General features: G+C 46.3%; 1 long non-coding RNA gene across 1 annotated transcript in view; it reads right to left on the bottom strand.

Annotated features, from left to right (window-relative positions):
• Nucleotides 1-15,184: 15,184 nt before the first annotated feature.
• The window catches only part of LOC132344370 (uncharacterized), a 54,305-nt gene continuing 41,968 nt past the window's right edge, over nt 15,185-27,521 (bottom strand). Inside the window, exon 3 of the long non-coding RNA XR_009493620.1 lies at nt 15,185-16,095. This is a non-coding gene — a long non-coding RNA (uncharacterized lncRNA). The remainder of the gene's footprint in view (nt 16,096-27,521) is intronic.

Below are 27,521 nucleotides of genomic sequence, written 5' to 3'. Positions count from 1 at the left end.
CCCCATAGTAGCAAATCCTCCAAGAGGGTCAAAGTTGCCTGTGATGTTTAAAACCTGAAACTTAAAATAATCCCAGACCCCCTCAACCACGTGTCGTTAAAAAAAAAAAAAAAAAAGCCAGATAAATTATACACATGGAATTGATTCCAACAATCCACCAGAGAAAGAGAGGTTGGGGCAGTGGGGAGGGGGGTGGTTTCCGTTTCCGTATGGAAAGAATTAGGTAGAGAGAAGCGGGCTGGGGAAGGCTGGTAGTGATTCCAGTGAGATGAACCACACCGAGCCATCAAGAGCGGAGGGGTCAGAACGCAAGTCATACAGCGCGGGGCTTAGAGGAAGAACCCGGAGAGAGCTTATCCTCTCAAAGATAGTTTCAGATGTCTGTTTCTTGCTCTGGCAAGCATTTTTTTTTTTTTTTTAACCTTTCCCAAATCTGAAAGCCATTAGTCCTTCGTCTTCAAGCTCCAGTATTTGGAAAAGTCACCGTTATGAAGAGGTCGACTCTGAACAACCTGCAGGATTGTCAGCCCTCCCACACGTGGGAAAATTCTGACCCGACATCTGTTTCCCGGTAAGATCCTGTCTTGAACACAATTTGATAAGTACATCTGCTTTGTCCCCAGGTGTTGGGAGGTCAAGGAGAGATCCACAGAAAACCAGGCTCCCTTTTAATGACTGCAATTCTTCTGGGACGGTTTCAGAAGTAAATGGGTTCCAGGAAAGCTCAGAGGACATACCCCATATCTGTGGGTCTGGTTTGGTTAGAAGACGCTTCTAAGTAAAGCACCATTCCCACAGTCTGCTTCTGAGTTTAGATACAGCCTTTCAGGCCCTGTCATTGAAATTCTGTGAAACTGCATGGCTCGCTGGAACCATCACCGACCTCTCCTGGTTTCTTGCAACTGCCAATTTTATTTACAAAAAGCGGGTGTTATCGAATGCCTCGGTCCTCGACGCGTGTTTTAAGAGGCAGCGGCCCCAGCATCTCCTGGGAGCTTGTTAGGAGCACAGAACCTCTCCCCCACCTCTGGTCTACTGAAATGTAAGTTTCATTTTAACAAGCTCCCTAGGAGATGTCTATGCAGACTGAACTGGAGGAGGGCTTCCCTTGTGGCTCAGCTGGTAAAGAATCTGCCTGCAACGTGGGAGACCTGGGTTCGATCCCTGGGTTGGGAAGATCTCCTGGAGAAGGGATAGACTGTCCACTCCAGTATTCTTGGGCTTCCCTGGTGGCTCAGCTGGTAAAGAATCCGCCTGCAATGCGGGAGACTTGGGTTCAATCCCTGTGTCGGGAAGATCCCTTGGAGAATGGAAAGGCTACCCACTCTAGTATTCAGGCGTAAAAAATTCCAAGAATTGTATAGTCTGTGGGGTCACAAAGAGTCAGACACGACGGAGCGACTTTCACTTTCACTTCAAACCAGGGGAAGCGAGACAATGGCGTGCAGGACAAACCCAGGGCCATCCTTGTCAATAAAGTTTTATTGAAATACAGCCAAAGCCATTAACTGGTCTGTGCCGGCTTTTGCACTCGCACAGTAGAACCAAGAAGCGGCAGATATATTCCTTGCGGCCCTTTACAGAAAAATGTTGACTGGCTCCTGACCTCAGCCTTTCCCCGTGGTGGCAAAGGGGATGTTAGACACCCAAACCTGCTAAAACCACGGCAGGAAATTGCCATCATGACAAAGCGGTCCTTGTTTAGCTGTTCAGTCGTATCCGACTCTTTGTGATCCTATGGACTGTAGCCCACCAGGCTCCTCTGTCCATAGGACGGATTCTCCAGGCAAGAAGACTGGAGTGGGTTGCCATGGCCTCCTCCAGGACATCTTCCCAACCCAGGGATTGAACCTGGGTCTCCTGCAGGTGGCTTCTTTACTAGCGAGCCACTAGGGAAGCCCAATGACAAAGTAGACCATCTTTTTTTTTTTTTTCTTATTTATTTGTGGTTGTGTTGGGTCTGCATTGCTGTGAGCCAGCTTTCCTCTAGTTGCAACAAGCGGAGGCGACCCTAGGTGCCACATGCTTCCTGTTGAGGTGGCTCCTCTTGTTGTGGAGTATGGGTTCCAGGGCCCACGGACTTCGCTAGTCACAGTACATGAGCTCAGCAGTTGTGACCCTCACGCTCTAGAGCCCAGGTTCAGCAGTTCCTCTGGCAAGGTTTTTGGTTGTTTTTTTTTTAACCTTGCACAGGTCTTAGCTTGGCTTCCCTGGTGGCTCAGCTGCTAAAGAACCTGTCTGCCAATGCAGGAGATGCAAGAGAAGGGAGCTCAATCCCTGGGTTGGAAAGATCCCCTGGAGTAGGAAATGACACCCTGCTCCAATATTCTTGCCTGGAGAATCCCATGGATAGAAGAGCTTGGCAGGCTACAGTCCATAGGGTCACATAGAGTCTGACACAACTGAGCGGCTAACACTTTCACTTTCAGGCTTAATTGATCCTCAGTGCGTGCAAACTTCCCAGACCAGTGATCATCCCATGTTCCCTTCATTGGCAGGCAGATTCTTCACCACTGTACCACCAGGAAAGTCCAACATTTGTCTTATTGAAGGTTTACGGAACTATCGTGACCTAACTTTTGTGGACAGCTGCAAGAATCAAAGATTTTGACACCAAGAAGTGGCAAGCAGCCAAAACCCCTCCCCTTTTAGTATAAAAGAAGCCTGAATCCTGACTCGGCAAGATGGTGTTCTAGCACGTTCGTCTGCCACCTCCTCAGAGTTCTCACTTTCCAGATAAAGTCGTTATTCTTTGCTTCAACACCTCGTCCTACATTTTATTGGCTTGTTGTGCAGTGAACAGAGCTAGTTTGGACTCTGCAAGAGTTCCGGAAAAAACATTGCTGTTGTTCAGTGGCTAAGTTGTGTCCGACTCTTTGTGACCCCATGGACTGCAGCATGCCAGGTCTCCCTGTCCATCACCAATTCCCAGAGCTTGCTCAAACTCATGTCCTTCGAGTTGGTGATGCCATCCAACCATCTCACCCTCTGTCATCCCCTTCTCCTCCTGCCCTCAATCTTTTCCAGCATCAGGGTCTTTTCCAATGAGTCAGCTCTTCGCATCAGGTGGCCAAAGGATTGGAGTTTCAGCTTCAACATCAGTCCTTCCAACAAGTGTTCAGGACTGATTTTCTTTAGGATGGACTGGTTGGATCTCCTCGCAGTCCAAGGGATTCTCAAGAGTCTTCTCCAGCACCATAGTTCGAAAGCATCCATTCTTCAGCCTTCTTTGTGGTCCAACTCTCACATCCGTATGTGACGAGTGGAAAAACCATAGCTTTGACTTTATAGAGCTTTGTTGGCAAAGTGAGAAGACGTGGGGAAAATGAGAAGATCTTCAATCTGAGTCCCACCTCCACCACGTCCCTCTCTGAGAAGAACCCTGGCCAACAGGAAACATACAGGCTAGACCCTGCATGGAGAAGGAGAAAAGCAGCTAGGAGGAGAAAAGGGTCCCAAAGAGAAGACCCTGGGGACACACTGGGGCTGAGACTCCCACAGCCACGTGTGTGGGACCTTCCGGGTACCTCAATATCCACACGGCCCCAGGCGGCAGGCGGCCTGCTGCTGTTTCTTCTTCCTCACGTGCTAACTGGTCTGTGGTTAGGTTATCTTTATGCAAACTGTGGGTGATCACCCTACTGCATGGTTCTGGTTATGCTCAAGTAAACATGCTGTAAAAAAAAAAAAAAGATCACAAGTACTAAAAAAAAAATACATCTGTTTTCATTTAAAAAGTTTAGAGTAATAGAGTAAAAAAAATAGTCTGACAATACTACTCAGATGAGCAGAAAGGGGGCTCAGTGGTTGTCCATAGAGGATCACGCCTCACCACCGAGACGAAGTCTCCCCTCTGACCCAACCACAAGCAAGAAAAATTAACTTTATGTCCAAGGCACGGCCAAGCACCCTGTGCTTAGTCGCTCAGTTGTACTCAGAGAATAAGACCTACGAGTGTGCAATTTCCATTCCATAAACACACAGCCTGGGGCACGGTGGTACTAAAATGCAGTGGACGAAGCCCAAGAATGGCAGGCCAAGATTTCAGAGTGGAGACTAGAAACATACTCCTTTTCAGCAAGCTTGTGATGCAACCACATTTAACTCATGAAGTAGCTCGTCCTCTGAAGCCACCTGTTGTCCACGGGCAAGTTTTATCCACTCGTACAGTGTCTTACCAGTACCCAGGAATGGTGTCAAAGGGACCGGAAACGTCTGTTATCCCTGGCACCTCCAACACCGCTAGTCAGTTCACAAGTTTTCTCATTAGACTGTCCTTTCTTTACCCTGAAATAGGTCCACAGCTGAATCCTCAGTCTTCTGTAAGATACAAAAATATATAAAGGGAAAGATCCAGCAATTGTGCTCTCTGGTGTTGGTCAAATGAGTGGAAAAGTCCTGTCTATACAAAACCTTGCATGTAGATGCTTATAGTATATATAAAAAGCTATATTCTTTTTATTAAACTCTCATAAGTTTATGCACTTTATTTCCCTTCTCAATAAAAGTAGGAATCATGGTCACTTCAGATGTGGCGACTATTAAATCATCATTTCTGAATGACTCATCCAAAAAGGACAGGTGATCTTGGCAAACAGCAGTGACTGAGAATATCGAGAAAGACAGATTTCTTTAAGTCTTCCTCAAGAATAGAAAAGTCTATCCCATTACTAAGCATAAGTTTTGGAGCTTTGTAAAAAACAATTTTTATTGGCGTATAGGTGTTTTACAGTGCTATGTTAGTTTGTGCTGAACGGCAAAGTGAATAAGCTATATGTACACAAATATCCATCCTAAAGGAAATCGATCCTGAATATTCATTGGAAGGACTGATGCTGAAGCTGAAACTCCAATCCTTTGGCCACCTGATGCAAAAAGCTGACTCATTGGAAAAGACCCTGATGCTGGGAAAGATTGAGGGCGGGAGGAGAAGGGGACAACAGAAGATGAGATGGTTAGATGGCATCACCGACTCTCCGGGAGTTGGTGATGGACAGGGAGGCCTGGCGTGCTGCGGTTCATGGGGTCGCAAAGAGTCGGACACGACTGAGCGAGTGAACTGAACTGAACTGGTACATATATCCCATCTTTTTTTTTTTTTTTTGGATTTCCTTCCCATTCAGGTAACCACGGAGCACTGAGTGGAGTTCCCTAAGCTACACAATGGTTTCTCATCACTTACCTATTTTATTCACAGTATCAGCAGTGTCTATGTGTCAGTTCCAGTCTCCAGGTTCTTCGCATCCTCCCCCCTTTACCCCTTGGACTAGCTTTATTCTTTAACTGCCAAAATTTTGAAGCAACCTAGATGTCCTTTAACAGGTACACATGTGCATGCTCCTTCAGTCGCATCTGACTCTTGGTGACCCCATGCACTGTAGCCCCGCCAGGCTCCTCTGTCCATGGGATTCTCCAGGCAAGAATACTGGAGTGGGTTGTCATGCCCTCCTCCAGTGGATCTTCCCAACTCCAGGATCAAACCCCCATTTCCTGGGGCACCTGCCTTGGCAGGTGGATTCTTTACCACTGAGTCACCTGGGAAGCCCTCTTGAATAGGTGGATGGACACATAAGCCATGGTACATATAGGCAATGGAATATTACCCAGAGTCCAAAACAAATGAGTTATCAAATCATGCAAAGATGTGGAGGAACCTTAAATGCGTATTGCTACGTGAAAGAAGCCAATCTAAGAACACGGCATACGGTATCATTCCAACTATATGCCATTCTGCAAAAGGGGAAAGCGCAATAGCGGCTGCATGTGGAGAGGAAGGAACTGGCAGAGCACAGAGGGGTTTTAGGGCAGTGAAAACAGCCTGTATGATAGAATCATGATGGATGCCTGCCATTATACATTTGTGCAAACATAAAGAAAATATCACGCCAAGAGTGAACCCTAAGGTAGTATGGACTTTAGGCGATAATGACGTGTCAGTGTAGGCTCATCAACTGGAACAAATGTACCTCTCTGATGGGAGATGTTGACAAAGGGGCAGGCTATGGGGAAAGCAAGGACCATATGGGAAATCTCTGTATCTTCTGTTTAATGCTGCCGTGAACCTAAAACTGTTCTGAAAACTAAAGTGTACAGGAAGAAGGAGGGGGAGAGACATAGGGAGTTTGGGATGGACACGCACAGACTGTTGTATTTCAAAGGAATAACCAACAAGGATCTGCTGAACAGCACAGGGACCTCTGCTCAATACTCTGTAATAACCTTATGGTCACCAGGGGGAAGGATGGGGGAAGGGATAGTTAGGGAGTTTGGGATGGACATGGACACACTGCTGTATTTAACATGGAGATCCAACAAGGAGCTGCTGTCCAGAACAGGGAACTCTGCTCAGTGTCATGTGGCAGCCTGGATGGGAGGTGGTTTGGGGAAGAAGGAATGCATGTATACATATGGCTGAGTCCCTTCACCGTCCACCCGAAACCGTCACAACACCATTAATCAGCCATACATTTGTGCATGCTAAGTTGCTACAGCCGTGTCTGACTCTTTGTGACCCTATGGACCATAGCCCAACAGGCTCCTGTGTCCGTGGGGAGTCTCTAGGCAAGAATACTGAGAGTATGAGCTGCCATGCCCTCCTCCACGGGATCTTTCCTACACAAAGATCGAACTGCGTCGGCAGGCAGGTTCTTTACCACTATCGCCGCCAAGGAAGCTTGTTCATCAGCTATACTCCAATATAAAATAAAACGTTCTTTTTAAAAAGCACATATAAGTATATGCATGTCTATAAAGGTCGAATCCATCATTTATCAATGTACCAATACATTTTTTTTTTAATCTGCCAAGTGGAGAGGTGGTTGGGAGACAGGTGTGGACTGGGGAAGGGACGGGGAAGCCCCTCTTGGAAGGGAAAGTGAAGATCAGGACAGACGGGATCAGGCTAGAATGCGCCCCTCCCCACCTTACACTCCACCTCTGCCGGGATCAGAACCTACATCAGACCTTGGCACCGATGTACTCATCAACCTCGTATAAAGTCTGGATTTCAGATCTGGAAATATTAGAGACAAAATCTTTATGGCCTGCAGACAGCTAGTCCTTTCCAGATCTTAGTGTTTGGAATCTTAGTAGAGTTCTATACACCAAAGGCCCTTGCCAGAATGAGACCCTGAATGTGTGAGAAACTGATATTTTTTTTTTTTTAAGAATCGTATTTGAATTGCACAAGTCCAAATAAGCCAGTAACATAAGGCAAATAGCCTGTCTCTTGGAGAGCTGGAAAGCGAGAAGGGTCAGGACGGGAAATCATAAAATATACAAATCGCTGCTATGAAAATTTACACGGCTCACCCCACCTCTGAAAGGAGAGTTCAAAAGAGAAACACTTACTCCCTAACCCTGCTTATTGTATCAAGATGTGCTGAATTCGTGGCTTTGCTGGTTGCCATTTCTGCAGGATAGATAGATCTCCCACCCCCACTAGTTGGGTTTGCTGCCTCCTCCCCACACACCCAGATAACTTGAGAGCAAATCCCATTTAGAAGATGTTTTGTCTAGAGGCAGCCACGCGGTTTCATAACAAGGCAGATGTGGGGATGCAATTTCCAGCGCTAGTGTGAAGCCCAGAGCTAATTACCTGTAACTGAGGAAATGAGGCAGAGATGGATGCCCTGCGTGTGTTCAGGCTGGAGGCGAGCCCAAGGACTGTCTGCTAAGCCGGGGCGGAAGAGAGCAAAGCTCACCAGCACCACCCCAGCCCCAGGTCCCATCAGGAGCTGGGGGTGGGGGGTTGCTTCAGGGGCAGGGGGCCTTGGAGGCATCCCTACCACATCCCAGGGCGCCGTTCTGAGACATCTGAACTGGGAGCCACTGAAGACTAAAGCAAAATGACCATGCAGCTGTGTTATCAAGGAGGAGACCCATAACCCTGCCCTGCAGGAAGTGCTGGCTAGATCGGAGAGAGTGGGATGTGTGGAGAGACTAACATGGAAACTTACGTCACCATCTGTCAAGTAGAGAGCCCACAGGAATTTGCTTTGTGACTCAGGGAACTCATACAGACGGTAAAGCGTCTGCCTGCGATGCGGGAGACCTGGGTTCGATCCCTGGGTCGGGAAGATCCTCTGGAGAAGGGAATGGCCACCCACTCCAGTATTCTGGCCTGGAGAAATCCCATGCACAGGGGAGCCTGGTGGGGCTACAGTCCATGGGGTTGAAAAGAGTGAGCAACTTCACTTGACTTCACTCAGGGAACTCAAACCGGGGCTCTGAGACAACCTGGAAGGATGGGATGGGGAGGGAGGCAGGAGGAAGGTTTGAGAAGGAGGGGACACAGGTATCCCTACGGCTGATTCATGTAGATGTTTGGCAGAAACCAACACAACACTGTAAAGCAATTATCCTACCATTAAAAATAAATAAATAAATTTTAAAAATCAACAAATGTAGTCAGTAGCTCAGTTGGTAAAGAATCCACCTGCAATGCAGGAGACCCTGGTTCGATTCCTGGGTTGGGAAGATCCGCTGGAGAAGGGAAAGGCTACCCACTCCAGTATTCTGGCCTGGAGAATTCCATGGACTGTGTAGTCCATGAGGTCGCAAAGAGTCAGACACAACTGAGCAATTTTCACTTTCACAAGATGCAGTCCACGGGGGTCAAAAAAACAAAAATACACAATATTAGCACACACTCTGGTTCCTTAGGTCTTTTTCCCTTCACTTTCTTTCCCTATTTTCCATTTAATAGCTCTCTCTTTTTTAGAGAAGTAATTAGTGATGAAAACTTGGTATACTTTAAAGCTGTGTTTAAAAGGGAAAAGATGGCCCAAATGTATTCTGGCATTTTATAAAGCCTGACTTTCTTCAAAATTAACTCATTGTAGTTTAGAGGTGGGGCGGGGGGAAATGGAAATGGAAGAAGAACAGCAGAAAAGACAGGATACACCTAGCATTTTTTAGTGGTAACGATTTAGTGCTAAGAACTTTTAGCAAGTTCCTGGAATTTTTAAATATCCAATCTTTGAAAGGCTCGATGTGGGAGATACTGATTCCACAGCCTTCCTGTCTCGCCTGTCTATAATGTCCTACCTACTTACTCTGCCTCATCTTTCAAATCCACAGTGTTACCAACTGCAGCCCCTGGATGAGGGAGACACGGAGTGCAAGCTTGGAATTAGCAAATACCAACCATCCTACATAGGGCTTCCCTGATAGCTCAGTTGGTAAAGAATCCGCCTGCAATGCGGGAGACCTGGGTTCACTCCCTGACTTGGGAAGATCGCCTGGGGAAAGGAAAGGCTACCCACTCCAGTATTCTTGGGCTTCCCTGGTGGCTCAGCTGGTAACAGATCTGCCCGCAATGCGAGAGACCTGGGTTCGATCCCTGGGTTGGGAAGATCCCCTGGGGAAGGGAAAGGCTACCCACTCCAGTATTCTGGCCTGGAGAAGTCCATGACTTTCACTCACTCCCTCAACCATCATATATGGAACAAATAAATAATAAGGTCCCACTGTATAGCACAGGGAACCATATTTAATGTCCTGGGTTAAACCATAATGTAAACGAGTATTAAAAAAAAATGTGTGCGCTTCCCTGGAGGCTCAGTGGTGAATAACCTGTCTGCCAATGCAGGAGACACGAGTTCGATCCCCAGTCCAGGAAGATCCCACCTGCCACAAAGCAACCGAGGCCGTGAACCACAACTCTTGAGCATGTGCTCTAGGGCCCGGCAGCCACAAAACTGCTGCACCCACGAGCTGCAACTCCTCAAGCGTGTTTGCTCCACAAGAGAAGCCACCACAGTGAGAAGCAGTGTGCGTCACAGACAGACAGCAGCCCCCCGCTCACTGCAACTAGAGAGAAGCCCACCCAGTAACAAAGACCCAGCAAAGCCAAGAATAAATAAATGTACTTTTAAAAGATTGTCAAAGAGTATAAAATGTTGAAAGAAAAATGATGTGAGTGAGTGTGTGTTGTGTGTGTGTGTGTGTGTGTGTGTGTGTGTGGAGAGAGAGAGGTGAGTCTCTTTGCTGTACAGCAGAAATTACCTCAATCAACTATCAGTTCAGTTCAATCCCTCAGTCCTGCCTGACTCTTTGTGACCCCAAGGACTGCAGCATGCCAAGCCTCCCTGTCCATCACCAACTCCCAGAGTTTACTCAAACTCTTAATCATGGAGTCAGTGATGCCATCCAACCATCTCATCCTCTGTCATCCCCTTCTCCTTCCGCCTTCAATCTTTCCCAGCATCAGGGTCTTTTCCAATGAGTCAGCTCTTCACATCAGGTGGCCAAAGGATTGGAGTTTCAGCTTCAACATCAGTCCTTCCAATGAATATTCAGGACTGATCTCCTTTAGGATGGACTGATTGGATCTCCTTGCAGTCCAAGGGACTCTCAAGAGTCTTCTCCAGCACCACAGTTCAAAAGCATCAATTCTTCAGTGCTTAGCTTTCTTTATAGTCCAACTCTCACATCCATACATGACCACTGGAAAAACCATAGCCTTGACTAGACGGACCTTTGTTGGCAAAGTAACGTCTCTGCTTTTTAGTATGCTGTCTAGGTTGGTCATAACTTTCCTTCCAAGGAGTAAGCGTCTTTTAATTTCATGGCTGCAGTCACCATCTGCAGTGATGCAAATCAATTATATTTCAACTCAAAACTAAATAAGTAAATTACTCAAATTGCACCTCCTTTTCTAAGCACCTTTCGTAAGCCCTACCCCAAACTATTTTCCAGTGCTTAAGAACTGACTACCCTAATTCTCTGCTTGTCATTCTTAGGTATCTTTTTCGTGTATTTCTCTCTTACATGCCTCTGCTTGATTACAGGCTCCTTAGAGACAGAGACTGTCTCACGCGTCTTCTTTGCCACGCATCTGCGTATCTTTTCTCACTCTTTGTATCTCGCCTCACTCGGAAGTGTTTCCAACGTCAGATCAAAGTAAAAAGCAGGAGCCCTGGATTTTCAACATGGGTAAAGAATATTTTCCCCTCGTATGGTTAAACAACTGCGGGCAAATTAAAGTTTAAATCAGAGACAGCAGGGCTATTTCTCTGCTGCCTGGCAGACGGAGCTAGTCCAGACATACTTAAAAAACATGATAAACACCATGAAATGTGCCGGCTGAAACCTGCCAGTAAAGCAAAGCTTTCCAAGGACAAACTGACTTGGAAATACTATTTTCATTTATGATGTGTAATTAGTAATTTATAAACCAGGCTGAGTGAATTTATACTTTTTCTTGAAATATAGTCAAGAAAAATGAGCTGCAAGGATAATATTTTCATTAAAACATTTGGAAGAATGGCGGGGGGAGCAATAAGCATTCGACTGTAATATAGTGTGTTGCAAAATCAGTCGTAATATCTTTTACAACCAACTGTGAAATTACATATTACATTAGTACAGATATAAATGTATTATGTACAAAGGAGATCCAACCAGTCCATCCTAAGGGAGATCAGTCCTGGGTGTTCACTGGAAGGACTGATGGTGAAGCTGAAACTCCAATCCTTTGGCCACCTGATGTGAAGAGCTGACTCATTGGAAAAGACCCTGATGCTGGGAAAGATTGAGGGCAGGAGGAGAAGGGGACGACAGAGGATGAGATGATTGGATGGCATCTCAATGGACATGAGTTTGGGTGAACTCTGGGAGTTGGTGATGGACAGGGAGGCCTGGCGTGCTGTGGTTCATAAGGTCACAAAGAGTCAGACACAACTGAGCGACTGAACTGAACAAAGTGTATTACAAACACATATAGTTTTTTGGTGGGCTTATTTATTTTATATGTAATGTGTTTGTTTTTGCTTTGTTTGCTTGGTTTTCATACAGTATGCAGGATCTTAGTTCTTCGAGCAAGGATCAAACCCACATCCCCTACGGTGGAAGCTCGGAGTCTTACCCACTGGACCACCAGGGAAGTCCCTCAGCTTGTTTATTTTGGATCAGTTTTATGGTTTGGATTATTAGAGTTTGAGCACTGGCCTCACTTCCCCGTTAAACGATACATTCGGAAGCAGGGGTCCTGTTAGAAATCGCAGTTGGACTTTCTAGAGTTGAACCTCTCATCCCTGCAGTTTTATTACCTGTTTTCTCTTTTTCTTTTGTTAATACTGGGAGCTGTTTCTAACGCCTTGCTCCATCCAGCCTGAAACGACTTCCCAGGTCTCTCTACACGGGAGACATGGAATGCTTCCATGAAATGCTAAGTACGGCGTCCAAATATCTCCATGTGCACAGTCGACTGTCTCTACTCACCTGACGGCATCCATCCTGTGAGGAGACAGCATTTCCCACACTCCAGGCTTGCTATCCAAGGGCCTTCCGGCCATGAAGCTGCAAGGAGAAAGCACAAGAATCAATCGGTCCTGGTGCAAGAGCTCCATGTCCAAGCTCAGGCTCCGTCACCCCTTGGTCTCAAGCTCCCTGGTTCTGACTCTACTGCACTCCACATTCCATCTCCAAGATCCCACCCACCCCCTTTTTCTTTCTTTTTTTTTTTTTAATTTTCCTTTCTGGCTGGACCACAAGGCACGTGGGATCTGTTCCCCGACCAGAGACTGAATCCACTCCTTGTCCCCAGCATTGGAAGCGCAGAGCCTTAATCACTGGGCCACCAGGGAAGTCCCTTGAAGATTCCTCTCTGTGCCATTTGCTGATGAGCCGTTTAGGACCCGCCTCATCACAACATCCTGGACGGGCTTTCAGTATCTGTACACCCTCCCCACACTGCCCACAACCACAGCAGAGGGGCGCACACACTCCCACCAGCCCTGCCGACAAGCCCTGCCATATGGGGCCAATTCCAGGCCAGATGGGAACCGAGGCTCTGCAGAAAATCAGGGATAAATCTTAATCAGAGGCTTCAGTCTGGAGTGAGCGCCACCCAGCACAGTCTCCCTTTCAGACTTTAGCTGATGAGGCCTGATGATATCTCAGAGCAAATTAGCCCTGTTTCTTGAAAAAGACAGCGTGACTGCAGGACAGACACATGCACCGAACTTCCAGAAAAGCATCGACGCCTCTCTGGGTCCCAAGATGACAGGTGCATTTCACTGTGGCCGAACTTCCACGTGATTCTAACTCTATGCGACCCCCTGGACTGCAGCCTGCCAGGCTCCTCTGTCCATGGGATTCTCCAGGCAAGAATACTGGAGTGGGTTGCCACGTCCTCCTCCAGGAGATCCTCCCGATCCGGGGATGGAATCTGTGTCTCTTATATCTCCTGCACTGGCAGAGGGATTCTTTACCACGGAGCCACCTGGGAAGGCAGAGGGGAGAGAGAGACTCTTCAAACTGTACTTTTCATGGCCAGGCAGTCAGCTCCACTGTGGGGCACAAATGTAGGTGTCTCTGAAGCCTGGTGAATCTTTGAAAGAATTCTGAGAAGAAATCTTTCTTGATCTCCTGTGACATTACACACAGCTGTGTTCACCGTCCCTTTTGTGCCTGAAACACCAGGATTCCTGAATAAACAACTGGAAAGTTTGTTGTTTTCCAAAGGAGATTGTTCACCACATATAACAATTTAGAACACCTGGAAATCTGTTCTTAAGACTTATTTTTTGAATTGGAATAGTAGAGTGTCAAACCTTGGATGAGTCTCCTCTAATCAGTTACTCCCAAACCAACTTGTAACTTGCAGAAACAGTGACCTTCTAAGCAAAGAAAAATGCACCGTTTTTACACACATTTAGAGCAGCACTAACCACAATTGTCAAAAGGTGCAAATGACTCAAATGCCCATTTAAAGCTGAATGGATATACAAATGGTGCATTATACATACAATAGAATATTATCCAGCCATAAAAAGAAAAAAAAAAAAAAATACTGCCACAGGCCACAATGTAGATGGACCCTGAAAACATTGTGCTAAGTGAAAGGAACCAGACCTAAAAAGACAAATATTTTATGGTTCCGTTTAGATGAAATATGCAGAAGGGGCAAATCCTCGGGGACAGAAAGCAGACTGGGGATAACCAGAAGCTTAGGGAGGGGAAAAGGCAGTGACTCTCTAGTGGATACAGGGTTTAATCTGGGGGTGATGAAAATGCTTTGGATCTACGTAGAGGCAGTGGTTTGTACCCGGATTTCCCAGGTGGCGCTAGTGTTAAAGAAATCTGCTGCCAATGAAGGAGACCTAAGAGACGCAGGTTCGATCCCTGGGTGGGGAAGATCCGCTGGAGAAGGGAATGGCAACCCACTCCAGTATTCTTGCCTGGAGCATCCCATGGTCAGAGGAGCCTGGCGGGGCTACAGTCTATGGGGTCGTACAGAGTAGGACATGCCTGAGCGACTTAGCACACATGTACAATGTGTGAATGTACTAAACCCTGCACAATTCCAAGGTTGCACAATGCTGTGAATTACTCAAGGCCAATGAATTGCTCACCCTCAAATCGTTAGCTTTATTTTATGCAAATTGCACCTCAAATTTTTTTTTAATGATTTAAAGCTCAGTCCCTGGCTTTCTGTAGAGACCAGCAGAATCAGCGTAGCCTAGGAGAAGGCAATGGCAACCCACTCCAGTACTCTTGCCTGGAAAATCCCATGGACAGAGGAGCCTGGTGGGCTGCAGTCCATGGGGTCTCGAAGAGTCAAACACGACTGAGCAACTTCACTTTCACTTTTCCCTTTCATGCATTGGAGAAGGAAATGGCTACCCACTCCAGTGCTCTTGCCTGGAGAATCCCAGGGACGGGGGAGCCTGGTGGGCTGCCGTCTATGGGGTCGCACAGAGTCGGACACGACTGAAGCGACTTAGCAGCAGCAGCAGCAGGAGCTTCTTAGAAATGCAGGTTCGGGCACAGAATTAACAGTTACAAACTACACACACACACAAACACTTAAAGTAGATAAACAACAAGGATTTACATTACAGACACAGAGGGGAATTCACTGGGGGTCCAGGAGTTAGGGCTTTGTGTTTTCACTCCCACGGGCCCAGGTTCAATCCCTGCTCCAGGAATTAAAATCCCACACTTGATACATAGAAAGAAAAAGATTCATTCCCTTCTATGTGTGCGTGCCAAGTCATCTCTGAAGCTTTGCGACTTCAGTCGTCTTTGAAGCTCTGCGACTCCCTAGGACTGTATCCCTGTCCAGGGGGACAGGCTCCTCTGTCCATGGGATTCTCCAGGCAAGAATACTGAAGCCGGTAGCCAGACCCAACTCCAGGGGATCTTCCCAATCTAGGGATCGAAACCGTGTCTCTTACATCTCCTGCGATGTCAGGTGGGTTCTTTCCCACTAGCACCACCACAGAAGCCCCTGTGTCCCTTCTACAACATTTGTAAATCCACTATCCTTCAAATTTTTTTTTACTCTTTTTAATTTAAAAAAAAGTGCAGTATAGCACAAGGAATTATTTCGAATATCTTGTAATAACCTATAATGGATTATAGACTGCGAAAATAACTGAATCACGGTGTACTATATCTGAAAGTAGCACTCTATTGTAAGTCAACAACACTTCAATTTTTAAAAAAGAAAGAAGAGGAAAAAAAAAGACCAGAATACTGGAGTGGGTTGCCAGGCCCTCATCCAGGGGATCTCCCAAACCCAGGGATCAAACCCAGTCTCCCGTATTGCAGGCTAGATTCTTTACCATCGAAGCCACCAGGGAAGCCTAAAAATAAAAGAAAGAAGACAAAATAAAACAAGTGGAGGATCTCAGCCCCACTCAGAACTACAGGATCAGAACCTGAACTTTGAAACCCTCCCCAGGCATTCGCGTTATCGCTCCGGGGTAGGTTGACTGGCCCTCACTGTGAAGTCACGCTATTTTGCTTTTCAACAAAATGCCTCTCCAGGCCTTCAAAAGGCATCTGCACAAAGCTGGCTTCTCTCCCTCCCTCCATCCAAGTCAACTAAGAACCTTCTATGCTGCCTACCTCTCCATCGTCCTCACCCACCAGACCCCTGCAAGAGGCAAGACTCCGTCAAGCGATGCCACACAGCCTGGAAGCCCAGGGAGAATTTTCTCACCAAATTCTTACCGACCAAGACAGATTTGATTGCCTCACTCAGAAACGGTTCTCTCCTCCTCCTGTCTTCTGTCACTGATAAACAGACCAGCTGGTCCTTCTTCCGGCTTCCCTGGTGACTCAGCTTGGTAAAGAATCCGCCTGCAACACGGGAGACCTGGGTTCAATCCCTCGGTTGGGGAAATTCCCCTGGAGGAGGGTGTGGCAACCCACTCCAGTACTCTTGCCAATGACCCCAGGATAAATTGCTTGACTCTGGGCTTTCCCAGTGGTTCAGTGGTAGAGAATCCACCTGCAACACGAGAGAACTGGGTTCGATCCCTGGGTTGGGAAGATTGCCCTGGAGAAGGGAAAGGCTACCCACTCCAGAATTCTGGCCCGGAGAATCCCATGGACTGTATAGTCCACGGGGTTGCAGAGAGTTGGACACGACTGAGCGACCTTCACTTCACTTGGTTCTGCTTCAGCTCCTCTGCTCTCTCATAATTCTTACTCATCTGCAGACCTCTTTATATCCCTTAATTCCCACACACAAAAAAAAATCACTTCTAACTACAGTTGCTATCTGTAAAAGTAATGTTCAGAGGGCTGCAGAAGAAAGATGGTGGTGGCTCAGAGCAGGATAGGTTGGGTGGAAGGCGCTCAGTCACGTCTGCCTCTTTGTGACCCTATGGACTATAGTCAGCCAAGCTGCTCTGTCCATAGGATTCTCCCGGAAAGAATACTGGAGTGGGTTGCCATGCCCTATTCCAGGGGATCTTTCCGATCCCGGGATCGAACCTGTGTCTTTTATATCTCCTGCATTGGCAGCAGGGTTCTTTAGCACTGAGCCATCATCATGACCCGAGAAAGTCAAATGTAATTCAAATCTGAGTGTCCATGCACCAAGCTTTACAGGAACGCAGTCGTGTTCATCTGCTTAGATGTTTCTCTGGCTGCTTTCCACACTACACCAGCCAAGTGGAATCCTTACAACCGACTGTGCGCCTCAAAGAGCTCAAAATGTTAGCTATCTGGCCCTTCCTGGTACAAGTTAACCAACCCTTGGTCTAAGCCAGACTGGTTCATTTCTGTTGTCAAATACGCCACATTTCGCTTCTCTGGGTGCAGTACGTTCAGCGTTCAGGCGTTTCCGTGTTTCTGGCTAAACCAAGTTACAGATTAGCAATCATCCACTTCCTTTGCTTCTGCAGTTCATGTTCATCAGTTCATACGACACAGGGATCTCAGTAAATGCAACAGCTACAGTGATTTCGGAACAGGGGTTGTTGTTGTTATTCAGTAGTTGGGTCGTGTCTGACTCTTAGCAACCCCGTGGACTGCAGCAGGGAGGCCCCCTTGTTTTTCTCTGCGTGAACTCGGAAGTTTTCGCTCAACCGCAAAAGTACAAAGCAGAAGAAGGACTCCTCTGGCCTCTGTATGATCTGGAAGGTTTCCACCATTTCTTCCAAGCGCTTGATTGCCTCCATGACGCTTTTCTCCATCTCATGTATAAACACCGCTGCTTTCCAGCTGCCGCAGCTGGGATTCAAAACCACTTCCTTGGCCGGTAATTTAGCATTTCACTCTTTTACACACCAGCTTCCCCGGGCTGCCATAACAAAGTCAGAGCCAGCATTTAACAAGTCTGTCTGAGCTCAAAGCCGAAAAATAATTCCCACTAGTCCATCTTTTCTGGTGATCTCTCCACACTGGGATAAAAAGTCATGAATCTATTTCCTACCTATCCGCCTCCATATATAGATTGACTGATTTCATCAACACTTTCTGGTTTATGAATCCTTTTTCTCTGCCTGAAAACAAAACACGTGCTTCAAGGTTTTCACCAACTCCATACTTGAATTCCTAAACTCAGCCTCGTCCTTCACCTACTCTTCTGTATACTTAACACTGGATTCCCCAGGTTGGCGGTAAAGTGGTAAAGTGGTAAAGAACCCGCCTGCCAGTGCAGGAGACCCAAGAGAGGCAGTGTTCGATCCCTGGGTGGGGAAGATCTCCTGGAGGAGGGCATGGCAACCCACTCCAGTGTTCTTGCCTGGAGAATCCCAGGGACAGAGGAGCCTGGAGGGCTACGGTCCATGGGGTCGAAAAGAGTTGGACACAGCTGAAGTCAGACTTAGCATGCACACACACGCTCAACATAATTTGACAGAGTAATGATGCAACGGATGGAAACTATCAAGAACTTTTTACATCTGCATTAAAGCTTTATAATTTATCATGAGTTTTTTTAAATCATGAGTTGTTTTTTTTATCATGTTTATGTATTTATTTATTTTTTACTGGCTTCCACATACAACCTGCCCAGAAGGCTCCTGCAGGCTTACTCCTGGGGGCCCACCATAGCTCCCTGCAGGCCAGCTAGTATGTCCCAAGATACAGGATATAATTAGCTTCCCACATCAAACTAATTTCATGACTACACCTTGGCCAACTATTGCTGTCATTTGTAAGCGACTGCCACCCGATGAAACCACATATTTTTTAATCAATTTTTTTTTTTTTTTTTGCTCTTTCAGCATAATTTACCTGTGGTTTACCAACTACTCTTTCACTTGCACAAATTTCCCTGACACCCATATACATCCCTGGGCAACAATTTGATATAATCAGTAAATAAAATCCTCAAAAGTTTCAAGGTGTTTTGAAAAACAAGTTCAGTGAATAAAATCCTCAAAGTTTCAAGGTGTTTTGAAAAACAAGTTATTTTATTAGGTCAGGGACATACCACTGGCACCAACCCTCCCCCGCCCCCCAAAATTGTAAGCCAAAACCTATTATGTGACGTTACAAATTCTGTAATCAAGTGATTATGCCTTTTAATGGGAGGAGGGGATAAAGGCAACATTAGCTGCTGCCCAAATCCAAAACCTGGAAAATTACCACCGAACGGTCTTCACGCAGAACAAAGACCAAACATTTCATCATGTAGCCAAGATCCTGATCCGAATTAACTCATAATAATGAATTAATGGCACAGATGGTTGTCATGGTGACTTAATTTTGGCTTTCCATAATCTAGATGTCAGATGACACATGAGAATATTGCTAAAATAATGAACAACTCCCATGCTTTAGGTTCCCAGCATCTTTGACCTTCTTACATTTAAACGGCTTTCTAAATCCATCTGAAAATATTCAGGACAGCACTTAGGCCTCCTGATTTATGCTAATAATTTGATCGTCTCTCCCTTCCCTTAGCAGAGCTAACCACATTTGAATACACTGAATGGTTTAACTACCTCCACAGATTTCCGATCAAAGCAAGTGTGAAATAATTTTCCCCCACTCTGTACAGCAAAATCCTTTATGCAAGTGAGTCAACAATACGGAGAGGAGATAATGCAATTCAAAAGGCGTGAAGACAGAGCTTATGGAAGATGTATTTGCTAATATTATCACGCCAAATTGTTTCTTTTGTTTTCTTAAGTCTCAGCTGGGAGGCGGCGGCCACTGAAAGGAGGTTCTGCCCACATAGCCTGGTCTTTAGCATACTTTAGGGAATGAAATTACTTTCTAATCACGAAATCCACCAGACTGTGGAACAGCCTGATACAAGAAGTCACGTTGTGCCAGGAAAGCACTGGGTCATTCTGAAGTGAACTCACAGGGCCCTGCAGTAACCTGCCTGAGGCCATCGCTGAAATGAAAGCCAGTGAGACAACCCCAGAGCCCTGCCTCCTGCTTCAGCATCCAATTTTCATTACATTGGCCTCCTAGGGGTGAGGAGCCTGCCAGGTAAGGAGTGGGTAGGAAGAATCTGGAGTTTGTAGTCAAACTGAAAAACCAGCTTCTTCCCCGTGGAATCTCCCAAGCTGTGACCCTTTGAGGAGAAAATGTGCTGCTCGGGAATAATTACAAACCCAGCTGTCAGCCTTTACCCTGATGGCAAAGAGCTGGAGCACTGATGACCACGTGGGTAGCAACCAGAGTTGTCTGTCACGTGCCCTCCCCGCTGCTGTGAGTATCTGCCTTCTCCCTGCTGCTCAACCCCCTTGGGCCCAGCTAGGTAGGGATCATATTGTGGGAGGAAAGAACGCGACCTCAGGATCTGCAAAGACTGCAGAGCTCGGTGGAGCCAAGAGTCCCAAACTTCAGCGCCAACGATAATCAGCAAATCCCCGGAGGAGGACCGGTTGGAACACCAAGGGGGGCTCCACCTGCTTCCAGAGTGTCCCAAACAGGTCCCCCATATTTCTTTCTTTTTTTTTTTTAAATTTTGATTGATCTGGCTGCACCAGGTCTCAGTTGCAGCGAGCAGGACCTTCAATCCATGGAGCCCGCCATCAAGGTCACAGATTTAGAGTTTTGTACCAAGGCCACGGAGGCAGAGAGCCCTGCACCCAGGTCATCTTGGAACTGACTGAGCCCCATAGCAACTTTTGCTATGAGCCCCCTCACCCCCTCCTTGATCTAAACCAGGCGGCTCCCTGACCTCATTGTAAGTAGAAATACCCACCCTCCCAGGTAGCTCAGTGGCTAAAAGAATCTGCCTGCAAAGCAGGACACCTGAGTTTGATCCCCAGGTTGGGAAGATCCCCTGGAGAAGGGCATGGCAACCCACTCCGGTATTCTTGCCTGGAGAATCCCATGGACAGAGGAGCCAGGCGGGCTACAGTCTGGTGGGGTTGCAGAGTCAGACACGACTGACACTTTCATTCACCCTATTACTCACCCTATAGCAGCCTAACCAATCACCCAATGTCACCCTCCAGCAGCAATTTGCTTTGTCCTAGGCTACAAAAACTGGCTTCTACCCCACCAAAGGGGTTGCCTCTCCCTGATCCATCAGGAGGTCGGCCAGCTGAACTTGCTATGCTGCTTCCTCTTAATACATCGCTCGTTTCTGAAATACTCTTGTGTCTGAAAATTCTTTGCAACCTGTGTTCCAACCATGCCATGATTTTCGTTGCAGCATGGAGGATCTTTAGTCTCAGCGTGTGAACTCTTGGCATGTTGGATTCAGTTTCCTGACTGAGGATGGAACCCAGCCCCCAGGCATTTGGAGGGTGGAGTCTTAGCCACTGGACCACCAGGGAAGTCCCCCAAGACGGCATCCTTCCAACCAGCTCCCCCTCACCCACTCTTGCAAAACCACCTAGAGTTGCATGTAATAAGCCATGGGGAAGAGCTGAGATCCCAATTGCAAGCTCATCCTTCAGTGCTGTCTCACTAGAGCTATGTTGCTGCAAATTTTCCTTTCACATCTGTCTGGCTCCGGCACACGTTGGACTCAGATGGGAGGCCGGCTTCTCCGGTTGAGAATCACAGCCTCCTGGTACTGTGCCGTCTTCAGGAGAGCTCACACCATCTCCCAGTGACTGGAGAGAAACTGAGCAAGGCTTTCACTGAGGACTAAGGGTGACGGGTGGCAAGGCAAACACAGCACCGAGACCGCCTGCAAAGCCCCGAGGAAGCGAGGTGGCTTTCAGCCTCACCTTGACTGTCTGTCACATGACTCACAGAGCACAGCCAGCGCTAATAAATCAACCGTTCTTTAAAGCACCCTGGTCAGCTGCTTGTATTTCTGTGGATACTTTTGAGCTGTGGTGTTGGAGAAGACTCTTGAGAGTCCCTTGGACTGCAAGGAGATCCAGCCAGTCCATCCTAAAGGAGATCAGCCCTGGGTGTTCATTGGAAGGACTGACGTTGAAGGTGAAACTCTAATACTTTGGTTACCTGATACGAAGAGCTGACTCATTGGAAATACCCTGATGCTGGGAAAGATAGAGGGCGGGAGAAGGGGATGAGCTGGTTGGATGGCATCACTGACTCGATTGACATGGGTTTGAGTAGACTCCAGGAGTTGGTGATGGGCAGGGAGTTCTGGCATGCTGCGGTTCATGGGGTCGCAGAGTCGGACACGACTGAGCGACTGAACTGAACTGAACTGTGCCAGCCAGATATGCAGTTTAGAGCCTCCTCGGCCCGGATGATACTGACCGGCAGTAGCGGGTATTTCAAGATTTTACATTTAAGAAGACGACTTACAAACGATAGAGAGAATAGGTACCTAGATCTCCTAAAAGGGAGCGTGTTGAAAGTTGAAGGGTTTGTAGCCATAATCTTTATTTGGTTGAGGAAATTTCTTCCAGTCCCTAGTTTAATAAAAGGTTTCCTTTATTTTTAAAAATATTTTACAAATTTTTTTTTTTACAAAATAAAAATATATTTTATTTATTTATTTTGCAACACCAGGTCTCCGCTGCAGCCTGTGAACTCTCAGCTGTAGTATGTGGGTTCTACTTACCTGGCCAGGGATCAAACCTGGGCCCCTGCATTGGGAGCTCGGAGTCTCAGCCACTGGAAGTCCCAAAAAGGTATTATGATGAGGTGTTTAACTGTATCAATTTTTCTTTTTCTGTATGTACTTAAAATCTTTGATTTTGCCCTTTAGTGTAATGATGTAGGATGCATCACTGATAAAGTGTTCCCATGTTAAATATCATTGCACTCCTGGAATAAATTCTGCCTGATAATCCTGTACATAAATATATATATATAGAGATACAAAGTATACTTATACTTTTTGTATCCATATATTTATATTTTATTTTGAAAATAAAGTATTAGCTACATGAATTCAACATTTTATATATATATTTATGTATAGGATTATCAGGCAGAATTTATTTATATTATCTATATTATTTATATTTATTATTGTATTTATTGATAATATATTAATAATATTATTACAATTCATATTTGTTAGATTTATTTGTTTATATTTATTTATATTATTTATCTACACAAAAAGTATAGATACAAAGTATAGATATACTTTTTATATCCATACTTTTATATCTATACTTTATTTTGAAAATAAAGTATTAGCTACATAAATTAACTACATGAAAAGTATACAAAAAGTATATTTTTGTATTATATACAATTATTACAGTGTATTATATATTATGGGCTTCCCTGGTGGCTCAGATGGTAAAGTGTCTGCCTGCAATGCAGGAGACCCAGGTTCAATTCCTGGGTCGGGAAGATCCTCTGGAGAAGGAAATGGCAACCCACTCCAGCACTCTTGCCTGGAAAATCCCATGGACGGAGGAGCCTGATAGGCTACAGTCCATGGGGTTGCAAATTATAAGTGAAATGATACATAAATTATGTATCTTTTCTTGTATTATCCTTACCTAGTTTTTGAGTAAAGATTACACTAATCTCAGAAGAAAAGAAGGCTTAGTAGGAAATTAAGCAAAATATGGGAATAAAGATAAGGAAAGTTTGAGGAGTAAATGTTACATCTCCAGGAAAAACACAGTGATGTCTCAAGATAAATACTGTGCCAGATTTTTCATCTGAACATGAGAGTTGCCTATAAAAATGATTTTTTAAGTATTTAATTTTTTTTTTAAGAAGGGAGAGAGGGGAGGGGTGGAAAGGGGTGAAGAGAAAGGAGAGTGCATAGAAAAAGAAAACAAATAGAGAGGGACACAGTGGAAAAGGAGCATGTCCAAGATCAGTTATTCTTTCTGTGGTTGAGCAGACAGCCCGTGGTGGTCACTGCAGAGCTGGTTTGTCCTCTGTACCCATAACTACGCAGCTCCTACAGTCTGCACAGCAAGCTGAAGCCCAGTGCATGGCATGGAGCCACTCAAGCTCTGCAGACACCTCACCCCTGCCAGCTGGGGCCCTTCACAGGAGCCCCACAGCAGCTTTGGTTACCTGAGCCCTTCACCCCCGTCTCCAGGCAACGGGCACCCTCCCACCTCCAGCGAGCAGGGGAGGCAACCTGCTCCCAGGACACCTTCCTTCCCCTTGCTGCCCCTGATTTGCTGGGAGTCATGTTTCAATCACCTCTCTCTTCCATAATCAGCCTGTCCCTCCTGACCCATTAACTCCATGAAGCTGCCATCTAGCATTCGGGGGGCCTCGAAATTATTTCTGATTACAAACATCAAGCACGCAGCCGTAGCGGGAAGACAAAGGCTCAGTTCAGTTCAGTCGCTCAGTCGTGTCCGACTCTCTGCAACCCCATGAACCGCAGCACACCAGGCCTCCCTGTTCATCACCAACTCCCGGAGTCTACCCAGACCCATGTCCATCGAGTTGATGATGCCATCCAACCATCTCATCCTCTGTCATCCCCTTCTCCTCCCGCCCTCAATCTTTCCCAGCATCGGGGTCTTCTCAAATGAGTCCGCTCTTCCCATCAGGTGGCCAAAGGATTGGAGTTTCAGCTTCAACATCAGTCCTTCCAATGAACACCCAGGACTGATCTCCTTTAGGATGGACTGGTTGGACCTCCTTGCAGTCGAAGAGACTCTCAAGAGTCTTCTCTAGCACCACAGTTTCAAGGCATCAATTCTTTGGCGTTCAGCTTTCTTTAAAGGAGAGGTTATGACAGGTTCTGCACAATGATCAAATCTCTCTCTCTCTCTTCTCTCTCTCTTCAGTTGCTAAGTCATGTCCGACTCTTGTGACCCCATGGACTGTAGCCCACCAGGCTCCCCTGTCCATGGGATTCTCCAGGTAAGAACGCTGGAGTGGGTTGCCATTTCCTTCTCCAGGAGATCTTCCCAACCCAGGGATCGAACCTGGGTCTCCCGCACTGCAGGCAGATTCTTTACTGACTGAGTTATGAGGGAAGCCCAATATATAAACAAATAGAAACATGCATAATATAGACAAATATAAACATGTGTAAATGCACAGACACAGATGCACCAGTGGATACACATATACACATCTGTGTGCCTGCACGTGCACACACGTGAAGGCACGCAAATCTGGATACACCCATGCATGCACACACACATGTGCCCACAGACAGATGCACCCACGGGCACACTGTTAAATTAACGAAACAACGAGGCTCTAAACAAGACTTCAGGTCAGTTCAGTTCAGTTCAGTAGCTCAGTCGTGTCCGACTCTTTGCGACCCCATGAATCGCAGCACGCCAGGCCTCCCTGTCCATCACAAACTCCCGGAGTTCACCCAGACTCACGTCCATCGAGTCAGTGACGCCATCCAGCCATCTCATCCTCTGTCGTCCCCTTCTCCTCCTGCCCCCAATCCCTCCCAGCATCAGTCTTTTCCAATGAGTCAGCTCTTCGCATGATGTGGCCAAAGTAGTGGAGTTTCAGCTTTAGCATCATTCCTTCCAAAGAAATCCCAGGGCTGATCTCCTTCAGAATGGACTGGTTGGATCTCCTTGCAGTCCAAGGGACTCTCAAGAGTCTTCTCCAACACCACAGTTCAAAAGCATCTTCAGCACTCAGCCTTCTTCACAGTCTGACTCTCACATCCATACATGACCACAGGAAAAACCATAGCCTTGACTAGACGGACCTTTGTTGGCAAAGTAATGTCTCTGCTTTTCAATATGCTATCTAGGTTGGTCATAACTTTCCTTCCAAGGAGTAAGTGTCTTTTAATTTCATGGCTGCAGTTACCATCTGCAGTGATTTTGGAGCCCAAAAAATAAAGTCTGACACTGTTCCCATCTGTGTGGATCACAATAAACTGCAAAATTCTGAAAGAGATGGGAATACCAGACCACCTGATCTGCCTCTTGAGAAATCTGTATGTAGGTCAGGAAGCAATAGTTAGAATTGGACACGGAACAACAGACTGGCTCTAAATAGGAAAAGGATTACATCAAGGCTGTATATTGTCACCCTGCTTATTTAACTTATATGCAGAGTACATCATGAGAAACGCTGGGCTGGAAGAAACACAAGCTGGAATCAAGATTGCCGGGAGAAATATCAATAACCTCAGCTTTGCAGATGACACCACCCTTATGGCAGAAAGTGAAGAGGAACTAAAAAGCCTCTTGATGAAAGTGAAAGTGGAGAGTGAAAAAGTTGGCTTAAAGCTCAACATTCAGAAAATGAAGATCATGGCATCTGGTCCCATCACTTCTGTCTGGGAAGGCCTTACAAATAGCTGTGAAAAGAAGAGAAGCGAAACGCAAAGGAGAAAAGGAAAAATATAAGCATCTGAATGCAGAGTTCCAAAGAATAGCAAGAAGAGATCAGAAAGCCTTCTTCAGCGATCAATGCAAAGAAATAGAAGAAAATAACAGAATGGGAAAGACTAGAGAGCTCTTCAAGAAAATTAGAGATACCAAGGGAACATTTCATGCAAAGATGGGCTCGATAAAGGACAGAAATGGTATGGAACTAACAGAAGCAGAAGATATTAAGAAGAGGTGGCAAGAATACACAGAAGAACTGTACAAAAAAGATCTTCATGACCCAGATAATCACGATGGTGTGATCACTCACCTAGAGCCAGATATCCTGGAATGTGAAGTCCAGTGTGCCTTAGAAAGCATCAGTACGAACAAAGCTAGTGGAGGTGACGGAATTCCAGTGGAGCTATTTCAAATCCTGAAAGATGATGCTGTGAAAGTGCTACACTCAATATGCCAGCAAATTTGGAAAACTCAGCAGTGGCCACAGGACTGGAAAAGGTCAGTTTTCATTCCAATCCCAAACAAAGGCAATGCCAAAGAATGCTCAAACTACCACACAACTGCACTCATCTCACATACTAGTACAGTAACGCTCAAAATTCTCCAAGCCAGGCTTCAGCAATACGTGAACCGTGAACTTCCTGATGTTCAAGCTGGTTTTAGAAAAGGCATAGAAACCAGAGATCAAATTGCCAACATCCTGTGGATCATCGAAAAAGCAAGAGAGTTCCAGAAAAACATCTATTTCTGCTAATTCAGTGGAGGCCTAGTCAAAAACCAAAATCTAAGCCTGTGAAGGCCTCAAGGTCACCAAACTGAAACCTAAGCACAACCAACCCCAAATAGCCAACTGGGCTTTAAGGGACAACCAACCAACAATTTCCTAACTTTGCTTCTGCTTTTCTCTATCAAAGTCTACCTCACGCCTGTTGGTGGAGTACTCCCAACCACTTCTGGTTAGGCACGGCCTGATTCAAATCAATGTTTGCTCAACTAAGACTCTTGAAATTGTTAACATGCCTCAGTTTATCTTTGAACCATGCACAGCCATACAGAGACACAGACATCCCCATACACACTCATCGATTCTCTTTTCAAGAGCTAACAAATTGCACGAGCGCACGTTGGTGTGAAGGGCCTCTCTCAAGACAGAGGTCATTCTTTTCCACTGTGAACTGAGGCAACAACATTCTCAAGACAGAGACTTTGAACCCCGGGCTGGCAGTGCGCTTCCATCACCACTTCAAGGTGGTGATGTGTGTTCTCTCACCCAAGTAGCCAAGGTCTGGTCTCAAGCTCGTACTAAGTCGCTTCAGCCACGTCCAACTCTTTTCGACCCCGTAGGCTGCAGCCCGCCAGGCACCTCTGTCCATGGGATGCTCCAAGCAAGAATATTGGAGTGGGATGTCATGCCCTTCTCGAGAGCATCGACCCCGAGTCTCTTGTGTCTCCTGTATTGAACACTAGTGCCACCTGGGGATGCTCCTAGGAGGCACAAGGAAACTTTTCACACCTGGAGCTTGAGTCAGAAGGACGCAGTAGCCACTACATCTCCTGTATTGACCTTCCACTACCATGCTGGTCGTAAATTTAGCATGAAAGAAAGTGCAAGTGAAGTCGCATCTGACT

This window comes from Bos taurus, chromosome X, assembly GCF_002263795.3.
Source record: "Bos taurus isolate L1 Dominette 01449 registration number 42190680 breed Hereford chromosome X, ARS-UCD2.0, whole genome shotgun sequence".
In the NCBI taxonomy this organism is placed as follows: domain Eukaryota; kingdom Metazoa; phylum Chordata; class Mammalia; order Artiodactyla; family Bovidae; genus Bos; species Bos taurus.
Note: the sequence above shows the minus strand (reverse complement) of the source record. Positions and strands in the feature narration are given on the sequence as shown.